We start from the raw sequence: 24,489 nt of genomic DNA, 5'->3' as shown, positions 1-24,489 counted from the left end.
ACATAATTTCGTGACACAGTAATTCAGTCTACTAGCAACCAGAGGTTAAGGTTAAACGAACGAAATGTATTTTGACAATTTATGTATGTTTCCTTAAATATATACATAAATAAAATGTTTCATGACACAACCTATCTCATGAAAACCTTTCATTTATATTAAAAATATATAGTATTCCAAGATTATTGTTATTGTTATAATTATGAGTAACAATAATAAAACTAAGTTATTGTGTTATTCAATTTACCTCTTTAATGAGATGTATGAGCTTGATGGGTTGAACACAGCTTTTGAATATTTGGTGTTAATAAAAAACTCCAAAGGGTCTTCTGCGTAATTTAAAAAAGCTGGCCAGTTTCACACTATAAAATTATTTGATAGCTTCATTCAACTAATTCTATATGGCTATGAGAGTGAAGTCTGGAATATATAGGAAGGGGCAGAATCTCAATTATAAATCCTGCACCTCCAGTTCTGTAACTCTGTTATCCACGCGAAAACTCTGGTATCGCACGCGTAACTCTGGTATCGCACGCGAAAAGTCCCCTTATAGCGTGCGATACCAGGATGGGGGTGGAGTCGGGGCGGAGCGTCCCCGGAAGAGGAGGAGTCGGGGCGTCACCAGGGCCGACTCTGTTGCCGACGCCGTGGACAGTGAAAAGGTAGGTGTCTTTTCGCTGCCTATTTCGCTCCCAATAGCTACATCTCCTATGGTGGCGCTATTGGGTGTGAAACCGGCAGCGATCGCACCACGATGGTGCGATCGCTGCCGGCTAGCGCAGGCCTGGCCCCCCGCCCCTCATATTTCTAAAGTATTGCAGGCCTGCGATACTTTAGAAAATGAGGCCCTAAATCAGATAGGGATATTAGTAGGGATGTGAATCGTTTATCTGATGATTGAAAATATCAGACGATATTTTCAAATATCAGGACAATATTTTAAAACCCCACAATCTTGTCAGATATCGTGGGGTCCCCGATAGCGATAGGAAACCCCACGATTAATTTTGTGGATTCTCTTATCGTTATGGGGGGGGCGAGAAGAAAGGGCACTTAAAAGTAACCCAAAACACAGCCAGACCCTTTAAAATTAGTTCTTAGTATCCCCCCACCCTCCGGACCCATCCAACACCCCCCCAAAAAATTTTCTTTAAGTACCTGGTGGTCCAGTGGGGGTCCCGGGAGCATTCTCCCATTCTCGGGCCGTCGGCTGCCAGTAAAACAAAATGGCACTGATGGCCCTTTGCCCTTCGCATGTGACAGGGTATCCGTGCCATTGGCCGGCCCCTGTCACATGGTAGGAGCACTGGATGGCCCTGCCGCCATTTTTAAATGGTGCAACCCCTGCCCTCCCCTGCACGCGCCGAGCCTATCTTGCATAGGCTTGGCGGTGCGCGCAAGCCCGGGATGCACGTAGGTCCCGGGATTCGAATAAGGGGGCTAGCCGGGGCTGGCTGGGGGCGTGTCCTGGCGTGGCGGTGGGCCGGGAGCGTGTCTGGGGGCGTGGCGACAGGCCCTGGGCGGGGCTAAAGGCCATGACGGTGGTCCGGGGATAGGGCCCAGTACTCTGGCACAACGGCCTGTGCCGGGGGAGGGAGCCAGCGGCGTGCATCACTCCATGCACTAAGGTAGGGGGGGGATTTAGTTAGGGCTGGGTTAGATAGGGAAGGGAGGGACAGGTGGGAAAGGTGGGGAGGACAAAAAAAAGTTACCTCCAAGGCTGCTTCGATTTTTGGAGCGGTCTCGGATGGAACACAGGCAGGCTGCTTGGCTCGGCACACGCAGATTGCACAATTGTGCACCCCCCTGAGCGTGCTGACCCTGGATTTTATAACATGCGCGTGGCAGCGAGTGCATGTTTATAAAATTGGGCGTAGATTTGTTCACGCTGGGTTGCGCAAACAAATCCTGCGCCCTCGTGTAAGTTTAAAGATTTGCCCCAATATTTGTAAATATTTTGATTTAAATAATGCAATTTCAAGTGCGGGAATGGAATTAATTTTATGATAAATACAATTATATTTTTTTAGTGCTAGGAAGAGTAAACTGCACTCCTCTCTTTTTTTCTGGGTATAGAGAAGATATCATATAATGATTTGGGTAGTTGATTAATTAAAACAATGTCAGATTCTTTTAGCCAGGATTCAGTGATTCAACAAATTTCTGGAGAATAATCAATTAGTAAATCATGAGAATTGGTAGTTTTTTACAATCAATTGTGCATTGAGTAAAGAAAGTGAGTTTTGATAGATAGTGATGTTAGAAATGGAAATTGTGAAGAGATTATGTAGATTGTGATTAGAGAAATGTTTTATTTGTTTAATATGATTATTGGATAAAATGGGAATATTTCTATATAATGCTGAAAATGACATTTTCAAGTAAGTGTTTGATTGAGAAATATATGGAAAGAGGTGAAACAAAGGGTCTGAGCAAAGGGGCGCGCCAAGGGGCCTGCTCCTTTGCTCGGGCGACGCCAAGGAGAATGTTATTTTTTTTAAACCTCCTTTCCCTCTGCTGCCTACGGTGACATCAGTGTGGGCGCGTTGAATTGCCAGTAATCAGGAAGTGGCCCAAATAACAAAAAAAACAAAAGAATACTCCAGGAGGCTCGCCAATAATGGTAGGCAGAGAGAAGGGTGGTAGCAAACTGCCCCTGACTTTCAAAGTATGGCGGCGCGACGCCAAGAGAATGTTATTTTTTTTAAAATCTCCTTTCCTCTCCTACGTGCAGTGATGTCAGTGTGGGCGGCGCTGAATTGCTGGTAATCAGGAAGTGGCCAATTAACAAAAAAAACAAAAGAGCTACTCAGGTAAAATCGCTCCGAATAAAGTTACCCAGGCCAGGAGGCCTTCCAAACCAAGACAATGACAGATGATTAGGAGGTTATCTTCTCTCTCACACATACTCACATGTCCATTCTCTCTCACACATACACTGTCACATACATACACATTCATGCTCTTATACCCACCATAACCTCTCGCTCTCAAGACACTGACAACACTCTCAGGCTCTAAGACACTCTCTCCCCCTCCACACTCCCCCCCCCCCCACACACACACACAAACACTTACTCCCCTGGATTTTCTCATACACACTCATGCTCTCACTCTCACTGGCTCCCTCACATACACCACAAAAAACACACACCCCAGGGCAAGCTCCCAGTCATTCTCACACACACACACACTGACCCCCAGGCAGGCTCCCATTCATTTTCACACCCACTCCCTCACCATCCCCCAGGCATGCATACATTCATTCTCATACACACAGACCCCCAGACAGGCACTAATTCATTTTCACAACACACATACACCCACACACAGGCAGGCACCTATTTTCACACATACAACCCCAGGAAGACACCCATTCATTCTCATACAAAGACATACCCTCAGGCAGGCACCCATGCATTCACACACATACACCCCCAGGCAGACTCCCATTCATACACATGCACACACTAAAGGCAGACCCCCTCTCTTTCTTTTGCCAGCAACCTCAGAGCCTCCCTCATTCCTCAGCTGCCACTGTCACTCCTGCCGCATGGCTATTGGGGAGGCACTAATTGCTGCTACTGGCATTGAGCCCATTCTGCTGCCTCCTCTGTGCACGCCCCATGGGTTTCCACTTCCTCCATGCTGATCTCGTACATTGTCAGATCTGCATAGAGAAAGTACTACTCTTGTACATTACCAAAGATTACATGTGCCAATCAGTAAAAAGTAATTTTGTTTTTTTTCCCTTTGCTGTCTGATCTTAGTTTTCTAATCAGTTGGTCACAGGCTTTTTTGTTCCACCTTCCCTTTCTTATTTTTTTGCCAATTCCTTTTATATTGTCTTTGTTCTATTTCTTTTCTCTCCATCTATCTTCTTCCCTCAAACACACAGTCAGGTTCTCATTCTCACATGCTTTCTCTCTCTCTCTCTCTCTCTCACACACACACAGGCTCTCACTCTCACATGCTCTCTCTCATACAATCATTCATACACACAGTCTCTCTCTTGCACATGCTATCTGACTCTCACCACACCCAGGCTCTCTCTCACTCCCACATGCTGTCTTGCTCAAGCACAGGCTCTCACTATCACATACTCTCTCTCATACAATCATTCATACCCCATCCTCTCACTTGCAGATGCTATCTGACTCACACACACAGGCTCTCTCTCACTCCCACATGCTGTCTTGCTCAAGCACAGGCTCTCACTGTCACATGCTGTCTCTCTCACACACACAGAGGCTCTCACATGCTGTCTCTGCCAACATTCAGGTCCTCACTCCCACACAGTCTCTCAACTCATCTCATACACAACACATACACTCTACAGACCCTCAGCCTCTCTCTTGCCTCTGGGCCTCCGCTTCACGGGTCTCCGCAGGATGGGCTCTGCAGCGGCCCTGATCTTCTCGGGCCGCCCGCAATGTGAGGTCCGCGGCTGCGGCCCCTGCTACCAGGCCTCCTCCTCTTCTCAGCCCGCTGTGACGAGATTTGCGGCGGCCCGTAAGCCCTGCTCCTCTGCATGCGGCTGATGCTCCACCTCCTTCCTGCTCGCGTGGCTCCGGGAACATTTTCTTCCGGGGCCGCGTGGGCAGGAAGGAGGAGGAGCACCTGCAGGTTTGGACGCGACCTTTTTCTTCGGGCCGTGGTGACATGAGCTCCACCATGGCCGTGCCGATCTTCCTGCTGTGTGTGTCCGGCACACAGCACAGCACAGTGGTAGTTCTCAGCCGCCAGTGGGATGAGGTCCACCGGCGGCTGCATTGGCTTCCCCTGACCTCCCATCGGTATACCACTTGCTCCGCCCCCTCACGTGCACCGAGCTTGCACGACCACCCGGCACACTGCAGGCGACACACTAAAGTGTCGCGACACACACTTTGGAAAGCTCTGCTCTAGAGGGAGGAAACTGAGGGCTATATAAGCTGGTTCAATATCTGGCAAAGAATTTTTTCGAGGGACCTGGCCTGGATCTAAGAGGAAGAACAGAAGTAGTATTTGAACCCCATAGCACATGGAGGACCAGAAGATAGGAAATTCCTAAGGTGTTTGGGGTGGGGGGGGAGGGGAAACTGGGGATATTCCTTGCAAAGGCCTGAGAGAGAATTGAAGAATTGTCTGGATGCAGAGTTATTGGAGGTTTTGAGGGAGGCTGTAGGTGTCCAAATGAGTGAGTACTGATGTAACTAAATTGTACATATAAAGCAGATTAAGGGGAGTAAATCTTTCAGTTATTCTGAAAGGTGAATATTGAGGAAATTTGGAGTCCCTCTTTCTACCAAAGTGTGAGTAATACAAAGATAGGCAGTCAAAGAGAGGAAATATGATTATGTGAGTATTTCCCTGTCCATTGTCTTTGCCTCTGGGCCTGATCCACTACACTGACTAACCATTTTTTCTTCCTAAACCCTACCAAGAAACTGGCACTTAGCCACAAATGGATGCCATTTTGTGTGGAGGTTACACTACTTTGAAATTTAAAGCCAATACTGATTTACAAAATGATTGCATTTCTATGAATGAGGTATGTTTTTTCACCCAGTTTCATCCATATCAACTGGTTAGTTATATATTGCTAAAAGTTCATAAAAGTTTTGTGGCCCCATCAGATAGTTCAATTGTACCGGCTATTGGTTTGCTTTATCAGCCCTTATTACAATTTGTGGGTTTCAGTGCTTTTTGTAACCAGCAGTACAAGCATTATCTAATAGGGATGTGAATCGTGTCCTCGATCGTCTTAACGATCGATTTCGGCTGGGAGGGGGAGGGAATCGTATTGTTGCCATTTGGGGGGGTAAAATATCGTGAAAAAATCGTGAAAAATCGTGAAAAATCGAAAAATCGAAAAATCGAAAAACCGGCACATTAAAACCCCCTAAAACCCACCCCCGACCCTTTAAATTAAATCCCCCACCCTCCCGAACCCCCCCCAAATGACTTAAATAACCTGCGGGTCCAGCGGCGGTCCGGAACGGCAGCGGTCCGGAACGGGCTCCTGCTCCTGAATCTTGTTGTCTTCAGCCGGCGCCATTTTCCAAAATGGCGCCGAAAAATGGCGGCGGCCATAGACGAACACGATTGGACGGCAGGAGATCCTTCCGGACCCCCGCTGGACTTTTGGCAAGTCTCGTGGGGGTCAGGAGGCCCCCCACAAGCTGGCCAAAAGTTCCTGGAGGTCCAGCGGGGGTCAGGGAGCGATTTCCTGCCGCGAATCGTTTTCGTACGGAAAATGGCGCCGGCAGGAGATCGACTGCAGGAGGTCATTCAGCGAGGCGCCGGAACCCTCGCTGAACGACCTCCTGCAGTCGATCTCCTGCCGGCGCCATTTTCCGTACGAAAACGATTCGCGGCGGGAAATCGCTCCCTGACCCCCGCTGGACCTCCAGGAACTTTTGGCCAGCTTGTGGGGGGCCTCCTGACCCCCACGAGACTTGCCAAAAGTCCAGCGGGGGTCCGGAAGGATCTCCTGCCGTCCAATCGTGTTCGTCTATGGCCGCCGCCATTTTTCGGCGCCATTTTGGAAAATGGCGCCGGCTGAAGACAACAAGATTCAGGAGCAGGAGCCCGTTCCGGACCGCTGCCGTTCCGGACCGCCGCTGGACCCGCAGGTTATTTAAGTCATTTGGGGGGGGTTCAGGAGGGTGGGGGATTTAATTTAAAGGGTCGGGGGTGGGTTTTAGGGGGTTTTAGTGTGCCGGCTCACGATTCTAACGATTTATAACGATAAATCGTTAGAATCTCTATTGTATTGTGTTCCATAACGGTTTTAAGACGATATTAAAATTATCGGACGATAATTTTAATCGTCCTAAAACGATTCACATCCCTATTATCTAATCTTCTTAAAGGTAAAACAGGAGGCGTCAAGATGGCATTTGGTAGCAAGTTAAGTGGCTACCTGATTCCTGTTGCGTTTTACCTTGGTACATATTACCTGTCTTCCGTGGGGTGTAAGAGGAAGGCAAGATATGGGGGTGTCCCTGCAGCCTTGTCTACCTTCTGAAGTTAGAGCCCATGGATACCTATGCTCTTTGGGGCATATAAGCACTGAGGGAAGCGTCTGAGGAAAGTTTGCTGTCAACCCCTCCTGGCTCGTCGGCATCTTTGAGCCCGGTGCCAATAACAACCCCCACTCAGATCCGGCTGCTGTTCAGAGTTCCATTCCATGGCAAGGTGAGTTGCCCGCTAAAGAATGTCATGGCAGCGTCTCAGTCTGTAGGGTCTGTGGAGGAAAGTCTAGAGACTGAGGCGAATGGCAGTCAGAATGCTGAAGTTCCTGAGGGGTCTCAGCTGCAGAGTGAAGTAGACAGCAAAGCAGAGTCTGTTAATCCTCAGACTTCTGCCACTTTTGTTCAGCCTGTGGTCTTACCTGGTAAAGCCATCTGCGTTTACCTTGGAGGCAATTTGGGTCATGATTGAAGGTATGAGAAATACCATAATATGTCAGATTTCCACTTTGGGTTATATTGTTTGAATGATATATTGGAAAATCAAGTCCAATCCTTGGCGAACTCTTATTCTTTCTATTTATTTATTTATTTATGTATTTATTATTTTATTTATTTATTGAATTTTACACAAATACACAATAACACCTTGTGATTGAAACAGTGGTTACATTATTCAAACTTATAAGAGAATTGTTCCGAAGGCGAACTCTTATTCTAAGGTGGAATTTCAAGTCTTGCTTGGCAGTGTAAATGTTATACACTGCCTAGCACAGTGGTTTTGATATAGGCAGGCAACAAATGTTTTTAAATAAATAAAGATTCTATTTTCTTGCTAATAAAATTGGAGAATGTGAAAATCTTATTAGAAGGAAGAATTTGAGAATCATAAACCTTCTTAATTACCAACTGTGTCAGCAAGGGAAATGTTTAGCAGAAATCTAACAGAAATTCTTAAAAACTCCTGAGCAATTGTTTTCTGCCTGTTTCAAAAGTATATTATCTTCCTACTCCTAAAAGAGAGGAGAATGCATTGGAAAGACAAGCAAGAATTGTCTGCTATCATGGATCAAGTCTGGATGTTTCAGCTTTATTAAAGACTTCAGATACTATGGCTTCTACTTTGGTCGGGGGGGTAGGTCAGTATTCAAAAATAACATAGGGCCTGATTCATTAAGGTATTTTCCCATAGTCACAGAATTGGAAAAAAAGCCTTAGTGAATCAGGCAGGTTAGCTAGTTAGAACTTACTCGCTGCACTCTGATCTGTCTACTTTATGCCTACTTTTATGCAGCTAATGTTTTAGCAGTATAAGGGACTTGCACGGCTAAGTGGCGGCCGGTAAATGACGCATTTTAGACCCTCCTGCCACTTCAGCCTGAAGTCCCCCCCCCCATTTTACCCAGACCCCCCAAAAGTCATTTTTTCACTTTAAGATGTTTACGATCACTTACGCTACATAATGACCAGGTGTAAATATACAAAAATATTCCAAAAAACCCCCACTGTAGTGAAAAAATAGATCAACTCAACAAACAATAATACCACCCACTACTTTTCAAAAACATTTATACTGAGGAGATGGCATAATTTATATCAAAAATATATAAAGATGGATAGAGGTGGTTTCATATGCATTTTTTATTGGTACCCATCCACAGGTTACCCAAAAGGATCTAAAAAATATGTGAATTGACTCAAACAACCATGCAAAACATTATGGCCATTAAAATCACTAATTGTAAAACACAGTGTACTTAAACTTACCTTATTTGATTCCTGACATTGCCGAGTTTTGGAATATGTTCCTTCTTCAGTGGACCCTACATGGCCAAATATCCGCCATCTTTTAGTCAGGTATATAAAGATCAATATCCGCCGCTCTCCTATTGAGGTTCTTTATAAACGGATTACAAGATCAATATCAACCGTTCTTTCATCAACTTCTTAGAAATTGGGTTGCTAGAGGAATGCTGCCGCAATGGTGAATAAAATGGCTTCCAACTTAAGATTAAATAGCATTCACGAGACTCGGAAGATAACCAATAAGGTAAAAATGCGTCATATCAAAGACTACCAATCACACTCTTCATTTAAACCTGAAGGAAAACCATACGTAACATAAATATCCAGTATTGTTCATGGTACAACTTTTTCAAAATGATCTGTTTGCATAATTCATATTTAGAAAATCCATAGTAATTTGTGAATGACATTGACAAAACTTATTTTAGTACCTGATTGACTTCTGGCCATAGAGAGGTCTGAATATAATCTGCTTTAAAGTGCTGAAAAGTGGAATATAAATAAAAGAATAACATATTAAGGAGGGCCTAACTTGAACTCCTTCACATACACCCCTCCCCAGCTTGACTTTATTACGTCAAGCAGTTATAATCCCTTCTGGAAATCTATAGCGCTCATCACATGCAAATGCATGTCATAAAACTATTAGTTATTCACTTCAACATGCAGTAAAAAAATGTGTCCAATATGCAAATTTTGCCATACTGCAGACTTTAACATCTTGGGATCTTGCTACCATAACCCTAAGCTCTACAGCTGGGGGGTTTACTGCTCATCTGCCTTGCTGTTAAAACCTCTCATGCTACCTGTGTGGGTCTTTATGACAGCCTTGCTGCCATACCAAACTTTACAACAAAAACCCCATGGGCTCTTGCCCCTTCATAATGCCTTAAGATGTTTATGCCACTATTAGTGCCACTTTTTCCCCTTGTGCTTTCTTTGGTGGGTCTTGCCACTGTTAAGTGTGTCCTTTTTTTGAAGCTTTGGGATGTTCTTGACACTTTTGATGCTGCTTTGCTTCTCTGATGATGACTTGGAAAAACTCTTACCATTGCTGACACCCTTTTGCTCCTTTATGGTACCCTTAGGCTATTCATGCCACATTTGCTGCCACTTTGCCACAGACTTGGTGCCTTGGAGTTCTCTTTCTCCTTCTGATATTGTCTACTGTAAGGTAAATGCCAATGACCCTAAACCAGGGTGTGCATAATTGAACTGAGGCCTGCAGTCATGCACACAGACTGAACCAAAAAGTGCAGGCCAAGTAATACAAAGATGGAGTCTTCTGCCACATGATGATCTTGGCAATTTCATATGGGACTGTGATTCACACAAAGGAGAAGAAGCTGCAAATGTTCTTCTATATCAGACATCTGACTGCACTTTGCAATGTGCTGGGACACCTAGGACACAAGAACTATTATCATGTCCTTAGTTAAAACTTTGTACGTAGCCATGAAACCAGCTATGAATGGGTATTGTTCAGTGAATGTCCGCTAATGAATTTTGTTACCCATGAGAATATTCATATGCATCTGAACTCAGACTATGTCATTTGCCTTCCACCAATCCTGTGTCTATAGAAGGTGATAACATCCAGTTAAGATCAAGATATTTTATAAGACATTTTATTCCCCAGAGTTTAAAGACTGTATTTCTTGCCAGAAATTTGTAGTTCACTACACTTGTTGAAATGCAAGTTTAAGACTGAATTCTGTGCTCAGCACAGTCTGCTCCATTAAATTTGGAGAAGCTGTTGTGTCAACTTATCCCTTGAAAGAACTACAGAAGCCTTCTCTTCTTTACCCTGTTCTTCCTGAAATACCTCACAAAGACCTCTGAGTTCTACCTTTCCTGTCATCTGCCAACCAGGATTTTGCTGGATTTTTCCTGTGGTGTGTAGAGACGGGTCCTGACTTTCTGCAGGAGTGTGACCTGCCAATGACTAAGGGTAAGATAAAACTGGCTTAATTACCTCTCAGCCTGATTAATTAATTTGGCATTGTGTAAATGACAAGTGCAAGCTGTCTTGGAGATAACGAATGAGTTCTGTTTATTTTTCATAACAGTGCTTTGCTCTGTAAAACTTTAGAAATTTAAAAAGAAAACATCTGTACCATATCAGAACCTAAGAACATAAAAAATTGCCATGCTGGGTCAGACCAAGGGTCCATCAAGCCCAGCATCCTGTTTCCAACAGAGGCCAAACCAGGCCACAAGAACCTGGCAATTACTAGGGGTGTGCATTCGGATTGACCGCATTAGTAAAACGCAACTCATATTTTTTTTTACTTAAAAAATTGATTCGACATAAACGATCGGATTTCCCACATATCGAACATAGATATGTTCGATATGTGGGAAATCGCGATTGTTGAGCCAAATAAAAATATAAACCCCCTCACCCTCCTTAATCCCCCCCCCCCCCCGACTTACCACAACTCCCTGGTGATGGAGCGAGGAGTGAGGACGCCATTTCTGCAATCCTTGGCGAGAAGCATGTGACGTCGGTGGCACGTCGAGTGACGCGGCATCACGTGATTCCCGGCTCGTTCGCGCGGACGGCTCGTTCGGCCCAAAAAGAACTTTTGGCCAGCTTGGGGGGGCCTCCTGACCCCCCCAAGCTGGCCAAAAGTTCTTTTTGGGCCGAACGAGCCGTCCGGCGCGAACGAGCCGGGAATCACGTGATGCCGCGTCACTCGACGTGCCACCGACGTCACATGCTTCTCGCCAAGGATTGCAGAAATGACGTCCTCACTCCTCGCTCGATCACCAGGGAGTTGTGGTAAGTCTGGGGGGGGGATTAAGGAGGGTGAGGGGGTTTAAATTTTTTTTTTGCACATATGTACATATACCCAACTCATTGGATTTTTTTTATGTCCATATTGGCCGCAAGTGGGACCCACTTTCGGACATAAAAAATATGAACATAAAATTTTGCTCTGCACATCCCTAGCAATTACCCAAACACTAATAAGATCCCATGCTACTGATGCAATTAATAGCAGTGGGTATTCCCTAAGTAAACTTGATTAATGGACTAATGGACTTTTCCTGCAAGAACTTATCCAAACTTTTTTGAACCCAGCTACACTAACTGCACTGACCACATCTCTCTGGCAATCAAAATTCCAGAGCTTTATTGTTGCGTTGAGTGAAAAAGAAATTTCTCCGATTCGTCTTAATGTGCTTCTTGCTAACTTCATGGAATGCCCCCTAGTCCTATTATTCGAAAGTGTAAATAATACCGAGTACACATCTACTCCTTCAATACCTCTCTGATCTTAAAGACCTCTATCATATCCCCCCTCAGCCATCTCTTCTCCAAGCTGAACAGCCCTAACCTCTTCAGCCTTTCCTCACACGGGAGCTGTTCCATCCCCTTTATCATTTTGGTTGCCCTTCTCTGTACCTTCTCCATCGCAACTATATCTTTTTTGAGATGCGGCGACCAGAATTGTACACAGTATTCAAGGTGCGGTCTCACCATGGACCGATATAGAGACATTATGACATATTCCGTTCTATTAACCATTCCCTTCCTAATAATTCTTAACATTCTGTTTGCTTTTTTGACTGCTGCAGCACACTGAGCTGATGATTTTAAAGTATTATCCTCTAGACCAACAACTAGACCAACAACTCAATCTAAAAAAACAGATCAATTCCATCCTCAAAGAAGGTTTTTTCAAGCTCAGTGTTATAAAGAAACTTAGCCCCCTCCTCTACTGTCATGACTTCCGCACTGTCATCCAAGCTACTCTTTCTTCAAAGCTAGACTACTGTAATGCCCTCCTCCTCGGACTACCCTCCTCCACCACGAAACCCCTACAAATGTTCCAAAATGCCATCGCCAGGATTATTGCTAACTCACGGAAATCTGACCACATCACTCCTATACTCAAAGACCTCCACTGGCTCCCCATAACATCCCGCATACTCTTTAAAACTTTAACCATAATTCACAAAACCATCTACTCCTACAACTCTAACTGGCTTGATGAACCCTTTTGCCCCATACGCTCTGACCGACCCACGCGGTCTGTCAACAAAGGGACCCTATCCATACCTCCCATCAAAAAAGCCTACCTCTCCACCACAAGGGACTGCACACTCTCTATTGCAGGCCCCAAACAATGGAATTCCCTCCCGACTACACTCAGACTTGAGCCATGCTACTCTAAGTTCAGAAAAAAACTAAAGACCTGGCTCTTCCAACAGGCATACCCAGAATAATTGTCTCCTTCTAACATCACTCCTCTCAACCCTCATGAGCAATCCTCACATAGGCGACACTTAAATTGTATATTGTTTATAGTCTCTTGTAACTATATTGTATATAGTCCCTTGTAATTAACCCATCTGTTACCGTTCAAAGTTGATGTTTTTTCTTCTTCAATACTTTCTGTACTATGTATTTACTCTTTCCCCCTTCCCCGCCCTGTTAATTGTATTTTCAGTCTTCAGTTACAATGTAAACCGGTATGATGTTTGCATACTGTGATGTAGCGCAGCCCAGCCGCAGGCAGGAGCTGACAAGCTACTATAAGAGCAACAAGAATACCAGAGCCAGACAGCAGAGGGCGCAGGGGAAGAGAAGGACTACGAATCCCAGCTTCCCTGAAACACCACCAGACAAGGGAGGAAAGCCTGAAGGTGAACAGGTGGCAGGCATAGAGCTTAATGAGGCAGACACCGATGAGTCCATGGAGGTGGAGGAAGAGGGCGTGCCCCCTTGGTGGGACTGGCCACAAAAACCCAGCTCTTCGGAGTCAGAGGAGGAGGAGATGGAGGTAGGTTCAGGGATAGAGGAGTCCTCCTGTTCAGGATTGGATACAGAGTAATCCAGGTGGAGGGGAGAAGTATAAGCTTTACCCTAAAGGGGCCTGTGGAGTTGGGGTTGGTAATAGTGCTGAACAGAGGAGGTAAATGAGTGCTCTGCACTAGCACTGCTTGTAAGGGAATCAGAGGGCTGGAGGGGGAGGGGGCAAACTCCATGTAATGCAGCCAGTTGTTACTTATTAAACTGCTTTGAAGGAACTATCCCTCTCTCTGTGTTGTCTCTGGGGCTTGGGGGGGCTGTTTACCCCCAACCCTGCCCGAATAGAACCCCGAAGCCCAGCAAAACTGGGGCCAGCAGAGGCACAGACTCAGGGAGTTTCGTGAACCCATCGAACTCCAGGGACCGGGGCAACTGCTGGCGGCTCCGAACTGGAGATGAAAGAGCGGCGTTCGAGGCTTCACGGACGGTGAGCCATCACAATACTAATACCGGTATATAAAAGTTTTAAATAAATAAATAAAAAATAAATAAATAGAGATGTGAATCGTGTGATCGATCGTCTTAACGATCGATTTCGGCTGGGGGGGGGGAGGGAATCGGATTGTCGCAGTTTTGTTTTTTTAAATATCATGTAATCGTAAATCGGGGGAGGGCGGGAAAACCGGCACACTAAAACAACCCTAAAACCCACCCGACCCTTTAAAATAAATCCCCCCACCCTCCCGAACCCCCCCAAAATGTCTTAAATTACCTGGGGTCCAGTGTGCCGGTTTTCCCGCCCTCCCCCTTCCCCTCCCCCTTCCCCCGATTTACGATTTTTGATGATAAATCGGGGGAATTCCTATTATATATCGCCTCTAACGATTTTGACGATTTAAAATATATCGGACGATATTTTAAATCGTCAAAAAACGATTCACATCCCTATTATCCACTATGATGCCTAGATCTTTTCCTGGGTTTTAGCTCCTAATATGGAACCTAACATCGTGTAACTACAGCAAGGGTTATTTTCCCTATATGCAAACACCTTGCACTTGTCCACATTAAATTTCATCTGCCATTTGGATGCCCAATCTTCAGTCTTGCAAGGTCGTCCTGTAATGTATCACAGTCTGCTTGTGATTTAACTACTCTGAATAATATTGTACTCATCAGCAAATATGATACACTTACTTGTCGTATTCCTTTCCAGATCATTTATATATATATTGAAAAGCACCGGTCCAAGTACAGATCCCTGAGGCACTCCACTGTTTACCCTTTTCCACTGAGAAAATTGACCATATAATCCTACTCTCTGTTTCCTGTCTTTTAACCAGTTTGTAATCCACGAAAGGACATCGCCACCTATCCCATGACTTTTTAGTTTTTGAAGAAGCCTCTCATGAGGGACTTTGTCAAACGCCTTCTCAAAATCCAAATACACTACATCTACCAGTTCACCTTTATCCACATGTTTATTAACCTCTTCAAAAAAATGAAGCAGATTTGTTAGGCAAGACTTCCCTTGGGTAAATCCATGTTTAATGTGTTCCATTAAATCATGTCTTTCTATATGCTCTATTTAATCTTGTATACTTATGCTGCTGCAATAAAACTGATTGATTTACAAAATTGTAAGCAACTGTTCCCTTAAAACTAATGAATTCATATCATCAGATTATAGGGATGTGCAGCCAGAAAGTATTCGTTGCATTCGGGATACATATTTGTTGGGAGGCATATTCGTTGCATTCATACAATGGCGCCTCGATATGTTGATACGTGCATTCGTTTTCCCAGTTCCCATTAAAGTCAATGGGGGAAGTATTGGCAGCCTATTTTTGGCTGCAGAATTGGGGTTTTATTATCAATTTTGATGAAACCGTCTGGGGAGCAATCATCAGAACAACAAAAACAGCTCCAAGGTACTTAGACTGTTGCAGTGGCACCAAAGTGGCATGAATAGACTAAGGTACTTTTAAAGGGGCAAAAGGGGTACCAGGAGTAGCAAGAAGAGGGCTTTAATAGAGGCACAAAGCAGCAGCGAGAGTGTACAAAACACACCACAGATTCAAAAGAGTAGCACCGATAAGAGATGCATGAACCCTCGATAGGGCAACACGACAGGCAAAGTGGCAAGACAAGTGGCATCGACATCCTAAAGCACAATGAAGGGAGGAACATAGCAAGCAGAAAGACTAGCACCACCAGGACTGAGCAACCATGCTAGTGGCAAGAATACCACAAAGAGTTCAGTTGAGTCATCTGGTGTATGGCAGCAAGGCACAGAGGCATAGGGTAGATACAGGCTGGCTACACCCGGGGAGAGTTCCTTCCTTTGAGCAGGAAAAAGGCTCCCTAGAATGGGTTCGCCCCTAGAGTGGGGAGTTTCCCTGGCATCTAGTGAGATCTCGCTGGTCTTTTAAATCTGATGGAGTTAGCAGATATACAAACGAGAATTTTCAGGCCGAGGCAGGAGGAGGTTACCATGTAAAACAGCAGTTCACCATGGGTCAGAGGGTAGATACAGGCTGGCTATCACCCAGGAGAGTTCCCTTTCCTTTGAGCCGGGAAGGGCTCCCCAGAATGGGTTGGCAACTAGAGTGGAGCACGAGCCTTCAAAAGCCTGGAGCAGGGTCTCACTGTGAGCATGGTCTCACTGTGTTGTGTTTTCCACAATATCTAAGTACCTTGGAGATCTTTTCTTGTTCTGACATGGGTCAACAGGTGGTAAGAGATAGGCTGCAACAACGGGGAGAGTTTCCGTTCCATTGAGGAGGAAAGAGCTTCCTGGAATGGGTTGGCCCCTAGAGTGTATAATGGTACAAATTTTAGGAATTAAGCATTTGCAAACAGATCATGACTTCATCAGCAAGACGGAGGAAGTTCTCTTCTCTGCCCTGAAACTAAAGAAAACTGTTTTATTTAAGGATCCATGTTGTGACGGATTACTAGTTTGAATTGCCAGAGACTGAGGTTTACTTTGCAATGAGGGTTCAGCCGTTAGGACTGGACATAAATCCTGGACTGACAGGCACAGCATTCGAGGACAGAGGTGTATCCCACCTACGGACATAAGGCCTGGACGGACAGGCAAAGTAATTGAGGTCAAACACTTGTAGAGACATAAGGCCTGGAAGAACAGCACAGCAGTCGAGGTCAAACACTTGTAGGAACATAAAGCCTGGATGAACAGGCAATGCAATCAAGGTCAAACACTTGTAGGAACATAAGGCCTGGACAGACAGGCACAGCATTCAAGGACAGAGGTGTACCCCACCTAGGGACATAACGCCTGGACTGACAGGCACAGCAATCAAGGTCAAACTCTTGTAGGAACATAAGGCCTGGATGAACAGGCACAGCAATCGAGGACAGAGGTGTACCCCACCTAGGGACATAATGCCTGGACAGACAGGCACAGCAATCGAGGTCAAACCCTGTAAGAACATAAGGCCTGGACGGACTGGATGAAACTAAATTGTTGAGTTTCACTTTGACTTTGAAGTGGTTCAAGCCCCTGAGGCCAGCGGGTACTAAGCTGCGAAACTCGGCCTGAGTCGGCATTTTACGAACACGTCTCTGTTTTAATAAACGTTGGAAAAAGATTGATGGCATCTATTCTTTTGTTTTTTTCCCGACGGCTCATCATAGATCACCTACCTCTCTGTTTTCTTGGAACATAAGGGCTGGACTGACAGGCACAGCAATCAAGGTCAAACCCTTGTAGGAACATAAGGTCTGACGGACAGGCCCAGCAATCGAGGCTCAAACACTTGTAGGAACATAAGGCCTTGATGGACCAGGCACAGCAGTCGATGGTCAAACCCTTGTAGGAATATAAGGCCTGGACAAAACAGGCACAGCAATCGAGGTCAAAACACTTGTAGGAACATAAACGCCTGGATGAACAGGCAAAGCAAGTTGAGGACAGAGGTTAAGCCCACGTAGGGAGATAAGGCTTGGACACAACAGGCAACAGCAGTCCAGGTCAAACACTTTACGGAACATAAGGCCTGGACAGACAGGCACAGCAATCGAGGACAGAGGTGTACCCCAACCTAGGGACATAATGCCTGGACAGACAGGCACAGCCAATCGAGGTCAAACCCTTGTAAGAAACATAAGGCCTGGATAGACAGGCCAGAGCAATCGAGGTCAAACATTGTAGGAACATAAGGCCTGGACAGACAGGCACAGGCAGTCAAGGACAGAGGTCAAGGCCCACGTAGGGACCTAAGGCCTGGACTGACAGGCACAGCAATCGAGGTCAAACCCTTGTAGGAACATAAGGCCCGGATGAACTGGCAAAGCAGTCGAGGACAGACTCAATCCCAATATGGACATAAGGCCTGGAGGGACAGGCAAAGCAATCAAGGTCAAACACTTGTAGGAAAATAAGGCCTGGAAAGACAGGCACACAGCAATCAAGGTCAAACCCTTGTAGGAACATAAGGCCTGGACAGACAGGCACATCCAGGTCGAGGACAGACTCAATCCCAAATAGGGACATAAGGCCTGGACGGACAGGCAAAGCAATCGAGGTCAAAACACTTGTAGGAACATAAGGCCTGGATTGAACAGGCAAAGGAGTCGAGGACAAACTCAATCCCAAATAGGGACATAAGGCCTGGACGGACAGGCAAGCAATCGAGGTCAAACACTTGTAGGAACATAAGGGCCTGGATGAACAGGCCAAAGCCAGTCGAGGACAGAGGTCAAGCCCATGTAGGGACATAAGGCCTGGACTGACAGGCACAGCAAATCGAGGTCAACCCTTGTAGGAACATAAGGCCTGGACGAACAGGCAAAGCAGTCATAGGACCGAGGTCAAGCCATATAGGGACATAAGGCCTGCATGAACAGACACAGCAGTCGAGGTCAAACTCTTGAAGGAACATAGGCGCTGGACTAACAGGCAAAGCAATCAAGGTCAAACACTTGTAGAAATTGTAAGCCTTGACAGACCGGCACGAATTCGAGGACAGAGGTGTAGTCCCACCTAGGGACATAAGGCCTGACTGACAGGCCACAGCATCGAGGACAGAGGTGTATCCCACCTAGGGACATAAGGCCTGTACGAAAAAGCAAAGCATTCAAGCACAAAGGTCAAGCCCACGTAGGGACATAGGCCGGACTGACAGGCACAGGAATCGAGGTCAAACACTTGTAGGAAAATAAGGCCTGGTGAACAGGCAAAGCAGTCGAGGACAGAGTCAATCCCACATAGGCACATAAGGCCTGGATGAACAGGCAAAGCAGTGGAGGACAGAGGTCAAGCCATGTAGGGGACATAAGGCCTGGAATGAAAGGCACAGCAAATCGAGGTCACACACTTGTAGGAGCATAAGGCCTGGATGAACAGCAAGCAGTTGAGGACTGAGGTCAAGCCCACGTAGGACATAAAGCCTGAATGAACAGGCACAGCAGTGAGGTCAAACTTGTAGGAACATAAGGCCTGGACGAACATGCAAAGCAATCAAGGTCAAATACTTGTAGAACATAAGGCTCTGGACATACATGCACAGATTTGAGGACAGAGGTGTACCCACCTAGAGACATAGGCCTGGACTGACAGGCACAGCACTCGAGGTCAGAGGTTTATTCCACCTAGGGACAATTGGCCTGGACTGACAGGCAAAGCATTCGAGGACAAGGTCAAGCCCCGTAGGAACATAAGGCCTGACGAACAGGCACAGCAATCGAGATCAAACCCTTGTAGGAACATAAGGCCTGGTATGGGCAGGCACAGCAGTCGAGGTCAAACACTTGTAGGAACAATAAGGCCTGGACAGACATGCACAGCAATCTAGATCCAAACCCTTGTAGGAACATAGGCCTGGATGGACAGGAACAGCAGTCGAGGTCAAACACTTGTAGGACCATAAGGTCTGGGCAGACAGGCACAGTATTCGAGGACAGAGGTGTACCCCACCTAGGGACATAAGGCCTGGACTGACAGGCACTGCAATCGAGGTCAAACCCTTGTAGGAACATAAGGTCTGGATGGACAGGCACAGCAGTCGAGGTCAAACACTTGTAGGAACATAAGGCCTGGATGGACAGGCACAGCAATTGAGTTCAAACCCTTCTAGGAACATAAGGTCTGGATAGATAGTCACAGCAATTGAGGTCAAACCCTAGTAGGGACACAAGGCCTGGAAGAACAGGCACATCAATACAGGACAGAGTCAATTCCACGTAGGGACATAACGCCTGGATGGACAGGCACAGCAGTTGAGGACAGAGGTCAAGCCCACGTATGGACATAAGTAGTTGCCAGCCGTCCAGCATCTGTCTGATGCATGCTAGAATATTGGCTGCGGTTTGGGCCTGGTCCGTCATGTGGGTGTGCAGTAAAGCCCACCTCTACCCTGATCCTTGTTCAGTAATAGAGCTGCTGACTGCTCCTGCCTCAGACAGGTCCCACCAGTGTGCTGTCAAGGAGAGGTAAGAGTGTGCAGCATTCATTGCGGTCCAGATATCGAAGGTGACATACACTCTCCCCTCTGCCTTAGCTAGCAGCACTTGCATGCGACTACGACACTGCTTGTACAGGCTGGGGATGACCTTTCTGCTAAATGTGGTTCTAGAAGGGACTTTGTAATTTGAACTACGACCTTCAGAAACCGCTTGAAACCGCCATTCTCCACTAACTGCAAGGGCTGGTCATCAAGGGCATAGCAATCGAGGACAGAGTAAATCCTACATAGGGACATAAGGCCTGAATGAACACGCAAAGCAATTGAGGTCAAACACTTGTAGGAACATAAGGCCTGGATGGACAGGCACAGCATTCGAGGACAGAGGTGAATCCCACCTAGGGACATAAGGCCTGGACGGACAGGCAAAGCAATCGAGGTCAAACCCTTGTAGGAACATAAGGCCTGGGACAAACAGGCAAAGCAGTCGAGAACAGAGGTCAAGCCCACATAGGGACATAAGGCCTGGTTGAACAGGCACAGCAATACAGGAGAGAGTCAATCCCACCTAGTGACATAAGGCCTAGACGGACAGGTACAGCAATACAGGACAGAGTCAATCCCACGTAGGGACATAAGTCCTAGACAGACAGGCAAAGCAATCGATGTCAAATATTTGTAGGAACATAATGCCTGGACAAACAGGCAAAGCAGTCAAAGACAGAGGTCAAGCTCACATAGGGACATAAGGCCTGGTCAGACAGGCACAGCAATATAGGACAGAGTCAATCCCACGTAGGGACATAAGGCCTGGACAATGGACGTACAGGCACATCGTTTCAGGTCAGGTACATGTGCTGCAGTGCTTATATTATCTGGAGCATAGGAGGCAGTTGGAGCTGCTGCAAGGCTTTTAATTGCTTTTATTCATCTTGCCATTCACAGGAAAAATTTGGAAACCCAAGCAAAGGCAGGTTTACTTTCAAAAACACTAGCATTTCCATCAACTCTGGTGTCAGCCTTGAGCGGTGAGGACTCATGATATCCCCTGTCATTGAAAAGACACGTTCACTGGGCACACTAGTTGGTGGACATGACATATATCACTGAGCCACTTTAGCTAGGTGTGGCCAGAAAGTGGACTCGTGTGCCCAATATGCCAGCGGATTTGTCTGCATGTTTTCTGTCGGCTCTGAGAGATACCATGTCCCTGGCAGTTGTGCTGGTGTCTCCTTTGCTTGGGTGGGCTTAGAGTCACTCATGCCAGTTACTTTCTCTCTCGCCCATCGCACAACAGATGATTCTTTATAGGCAACATGCCTTTGGCGTTCTGAAGTGGAGGAGGAGGTACTGTCGCTGACACAGTGCTGCTCCTGCTTGGGCTAGCAGCACAACTCTCTGAAGTGCCCGCTGTCTCCATCTCCGCTTCACACCTAATCTGTCTCTGCCTATGGCGCTCCTATTCACGGAGTTTTGCTAACAGCAGGTCTTTTACCAATAAAAGACAATCGTACTGTAGGGTGAGTTTCCCTTACACATGGGGATCACAGACTATGGCGAGCATGTATGTGTTCTGTTCTGTTAAAGGCCTTAATCTCTCTTTCACCTGCTGCTGCAAAACGTCCAGACAATGCAGCACCTCAACTGTCATTCCCGCTTCCTGTTTAAAGGCCTCCAAATGTTCATCCAGGAGATTAACTATAGGGATGATGTCAGCCAAGGTGGCACTTTTGGAACTCAGCTCCTCCATGACATCCTTGAAGGGCTAAGAACATAAGAACATAAGAACATGCCATACTTGGTCAGACCAAGGGTCCATCAAGCCCAGCATCCTGTTTCCAACAGTGGCCATTCCAGGTCATAAGAACCTGGCAAGTACCCAAAACCTAAGTCTATTCCATGATACCATTGCTAGTAATAGCAGTGGCTATTTTGTAAGTCAGCTAATTAATAGCAGGTAATGGACTTCTCCTCCAAAAACGTATCCAATCCTTTTTTAAACACAGCTATACTAACTGCAGTAACCACATCCTCTGGCAACAAATTCCAGAGTTTAATTGTGCGTTGAATAAAATAGAACTTTCTCCGATTAGTTTTAAATGTGCCACATGCTAACTTCATGGAGTGCCCCCTAGTCTTTCTATTATCTGAAAGAGTAAATAACCGATTCACATCTATCCATTCTAGACCTCTCATGATTTTAAACACCTCTATCATATCCCCCCTCTGCCGTCTCTTCTCCAAGCTGAAAAGTCCTAACCACTTTAGTCTTTCCTCATAGGGGAGCTGTTCCATTTCCCTTATCATTTTGGTAGCCCTTCTCTGTACCTTCTCCATCGCAATTATATCTTTTTTTAGATGTGGCGACCAGAATTGTACACAGTATTCAAGGTGTGGTCTCATCATGGAGCGATACAGAGGCATTATGACATTTTCCGTTTTATTCACCATTCCCTTTCTAATAATTCCCAACATTCTGTTTGCTTTTTTGACTGCCGCAGCACACTGAACCGACGATTTCAATGTGTTATCTACTATGACGCCTAGATCTCTTTCTTGGGTGGTAGCTCCTAATATGGAACCTAACATTGTGTAACTATAGCATGGGTTATTTTTCCCTATATGCATCACCTTGCACTTATCCACATTAAATTTCATCTGCCATTTTGATGCCCAATTTTCCAGTCTCACAAAGTCTTCCTGCAATTTATCACAATCTCCTTGTGATTTAACTACTCTGAATAATTTTGTATCATCTGCAAATTTGATTACCTCACACGTCGTATTTCTTTCCAGATCATTTATAAACATATTGAAAAGTAAGGATCCCAACACAGATCCCTGAGGCACTCCACTGCCCACTCCCTTCCACTGAGAAAATTGTCCATTTAATCCTATTCTCTGTTTCCTGTCTTTTAGACAGTTTGCAATCACGAAAGGACATTGCCACCTATCCCATGACTTTTTACTTTTCCTAGAAGCCTCTCATGAGGAACTCTGTCAAACACCTTCTGAAAATCCAAGTATACTACATCTACCGGTTCACCTTTGTCCACATGTTTATTAACTCCTTCAAAAAAGTGAAGCAGATTTGTGAGGCAAAACTTGCCTTGGGTAAAGCCATGCTGACTTTGTTCCATTCAACCATGTCTTTCTATATGTTCTGTGATTTTGATGTTTAGAACACTTTCCACTATTTTTCCTGGCACTGAAATCAAGCTAATCAGTCTGTAGTTTTCCGGATCACCCCCAGAACCCTTTTTAAATATTGGGGTTATATTAGCTATCCTCCAGTCTTCAGGTACAATGGATGATTTTAATGATAGGTTACAAATTTTTACTAATAGGTCTGAAATTTCATTTTTTAGTTCCTTCAGAACTCTGGGGTGTATACCATCCGGTCCAGGTGATTTACTACACTTGTTTGTCAATCAGATCTACCATATCTTCTAGGTTCACCGTGATTTGATTCAGTCCATCTGAATCATTACCCATGAAAACCTTCTCCAGTATGGGTACCTCTCCAACATCCTCTTCAGTAAACACCGAAGCAAAGAAATCATTTAATCTTTCCGTGATGGCCTTATCTTCTCTAAGTGCCCCTTTAACCCCTCGATCATCTAATGGTCCAACTGACTCCCTCACAGGCTTTCTGCTTCGGATATATTTAAAAATGTTTTTACTGTGAGTTTTTGCCTCTACGGCCAACTTCTTTTCAAATTCTCTCTTAGCCTGTCTTATCAATGTCTTACATTTAACTTGCCAACGTTTATGCATTATCCTGTTTTCTTCTGTTGGATCCTTCTTCCAATTTTTGAATGAAGATCTATTGGCTAAAATAGCTTCTTTCACCTCCCATTTTAACCATGCTGGTAATCGTTTTGCCTTATTTTCACACCTTTCTTAATGTGTGGAATACATCTGGACCTGTGCTTCTAGAATGGTATTTTTTTAACAATGACCATGCCTCTTGCACATTTTTTACTTTTGTAGCTGCTCCTTTCAGTTTTTTTCTGACAATTTTTCTCATTTTATCAAAGTTTCCCTTTTGAAAGTTTAGCACTAGAGCCATGGATTTGCATACTGTTCCTCTTCCAGTCATTAATTCAAATTTGATCATATTATGATCACTATTGCCAAGCAGCCCCACCACCATTACCTCTCTCACCAAGTCCTGTGCTCCACTGAGAATTAGATTTAAAATTGCTCACTCTCTCGTTGGTTCCTGAACCAATTGCTCCATAAAGCTATCATTTATTCCATCCAGGAACGTTATCTCTCTAGCGTGTCCCAATGATACATTTACCCAGTCAATATTGGGGTAATTGAAGTCTCCCAGTATTACCGCACTACCAATTTGGTTAGCTTCCCTATTTTCTCTTAGCATTTCACTGTCCGTCTCACCATCTTGACCAGGTGGACGGTAGTATACTCCTATCACTATAGTCTTCCCCGACACACAAGGGATTTCTACCCATATTCAATTTTGCATTTAGTCTCATGCCAGATGTTATCCTGTTGACTCTATGCCATCCCG

This window comes from Rhinatrema bivittatum, chromosome 9 (assembly GCF_901001135.1).
Source record: "Rhinatrema bivittatum chromosome 9, aRhiBiv1.1, whole genome shotgun sequence".
Lineage (NCBI taxonomy): Eukaryota > Metazoa > Chordata > Amphibia > Gymnophiona > Rhinatrematidae > Rhinatrema > Rhinatrema bivittatum.
Note: the sequence above shows the minus strand (reverse complement) of the source record.